Raw genomic sequence first — 2,067 nt, 5'->3', positions numbered from 1 at the left:
CCCCCCCTCCCCAAATCCAGGGCATTTTTCCCATCTTTCCCATAAGCCTCCAAGCCGTGTCCCCCTCCTGCCCCCTTGGCCACCAGCCCATGGTGTCCCTGGGCCACCTCCAGGGACTGTCCCCCCACGGGTGGGATCCTGGGCTTTACTGGGACAGCCCCCGTTTGCCCAGCTGGGACCAAGCCCTGGAACTGGGATGCGCTGGTGGTGATCCCAGATGGAGATTTGGGAGATTTATGGGGAATTTATGGGATTGCTCGAGCTGACCCCAAGGACGAGGAATTATCCCCGTGCCAAAAATATCCCAGGACAACCCCACCTTTCCCAGTTCATCCTGGCCCTTCCGGGTGCCTTTGATGTCCCTGGGACGGGGTGGAGCAGAGGAAACCCCACGCAGGCTGTGGGGTCGGGGCCGGAGGTGGCATGGCCCAGGGGGGGCACAGGGTGATCCCATGGGATCTGCTGGGATCCTTTGGGATGGCAGCAGGGAAAGCTGGATCAGCCCGTCCAGGGTGGAGCTGGGTCATATTGGGGTCCTGGCTGGAGGGGAGCGGCCACCGGTGCTCCCAGTACAGACCCCACGGCGGGAATGGGGTGGATTTTGGGTAATGGGGTGGATCCCATGGAAATGGGGGGCATCCCATGGAAATGGGGTGGATCCCATGGATATGGGGGGCATCCCATGGAAATGGGGGTGATCCCATGGACATGGGGGGGATCCTATGGAAATGTGGGGGATCCCATGGAAATGGGGGTGATCCCATGGATATGGGGTAGATCCCATGGAAATGGGCTGGATCCCATGGCTATGGGGTGGATCCCATGGATATGGGGGGCATCCCATGGAAATGGGGGTGATCCCATGGACATGGGGGGGATCCTATGGAAATGGGGGGGATCCCATGGAAATGGGGGTGATCCCATGGATATGGGGTAGATCCCATGGAAATGGGCTGGATCCCATGGCTATGGGGTGGATCCCATGGATATGGGGGGCATCCCATGGAAATGGGGGTGATCCCATGGACATGGGGGGGATCCTATGGAAATGGGGGGGATCCCATGGAAATGGGGGTGATCCCATGGATATGGGGTAGATCCCATGGAAATGGGCTGGATCCCATGGCTATGGGGTGGATCCCATGGATATGGGGGGGATCCCTTGGAAGTGGGGTGGATCCCATGGAAGTGGGGTGGATCCCATGGAAGTGGGGTGGATTCTGGGTAATCGGGTGGATCCCATGGATATGGGGCGGATCCCATGGAAATGGGGGGGGGTCCCATGGAAGTGGGGTGGATTCCATGGCTATGGGGTGATGACATGGATATGGGGTGGATCCCATGGATATGGTGTGGATCCCATGGAAGTGGGGTGATGCCATGGATATGGGGTAGATCCCATGGATATGGGCTGGATCCCATGGCTATGGGGTGGATCCCATGGATATGGGGGGGATCCCATGGAAGTGGGGTGGATCCCATGGAAGTGGGGTGGATCCCATGGAAGTGGGGTGGATTCTGGGTAATCGGGTGGATCCCATGGATATGGGGCGGATCCCATGGAAATGGGGGGGGGTCCCATGGAAGTGGGGTGGATTCCATGGCTATGGGGTGATGACATGGATATGGGGTGGATCCCATGGATATGGTGTGGATCCCATGGAAGTGGGGTGATGCCATGGATATGGGGTAGATCCCATGGATATGGGCTGGATCCCATGGCTATGGGGTGGATCCCATGGAAATAGGGTGGATCCCATGGCTATGGGGTGTATCCTATGGAAATGGGGTGGATCCCATGGAAATGGGGGTGATCCCATAGAAATGGAGTGGATCCCATGGAAATGGCAGTGATCCCATGGAAATGGGATGGATTCTGGGTAATGGGGTGGATCCCATTGATATGGAGGGGATCCCATGGAAATGAGGGGGGGATCCCATTGAAATGGGGCGGATCCCATGGAAGTGGGGTGAATCCCATGGAAATGGAGTGGATCCCATGGAAATGGCAGTGATCCCATGGAAATGGGATGGATTCTGGGTAATGGGGTGGATCCCATTGATATG

The 2,067-nt window shown here is 57.7% G+C and overlaps 1 protein-coding gene across 1 annotated transcript in view; it reads left to right on the top strand.

The window, feature by feature from the left end:
- Nucleotides 1–2,067, top strand: part of HSPA12B (heat shock protein family A (Hsp70) member 12B) — a 27,611-nt gene that overhangs the window by 11,584 nt on the left and 13,960 nt on the right. The gene's annotated exons all lie outside the window — the stretch shown is intronic.

The sequence above is a fragment of the Geospiza fortis genome, unplaced genomic scaffold (genome assembly GCF_000277835.1).
Source record: "Geospiza fortis unplaced genomic scaffold, GeoFor_1.0 scaffold414, whole genome shotgun sequence".
NCBI classification, from domain to species: domain Eukaryota; kingdom Metazoa; phylum Chordata; class Aves; order Passeriformes; family Thraupidae; genus Geospiza; species Geospiza fortis.
This window is presented reverse-complemented; position numbering and strand designations above follow the sequence as displayed.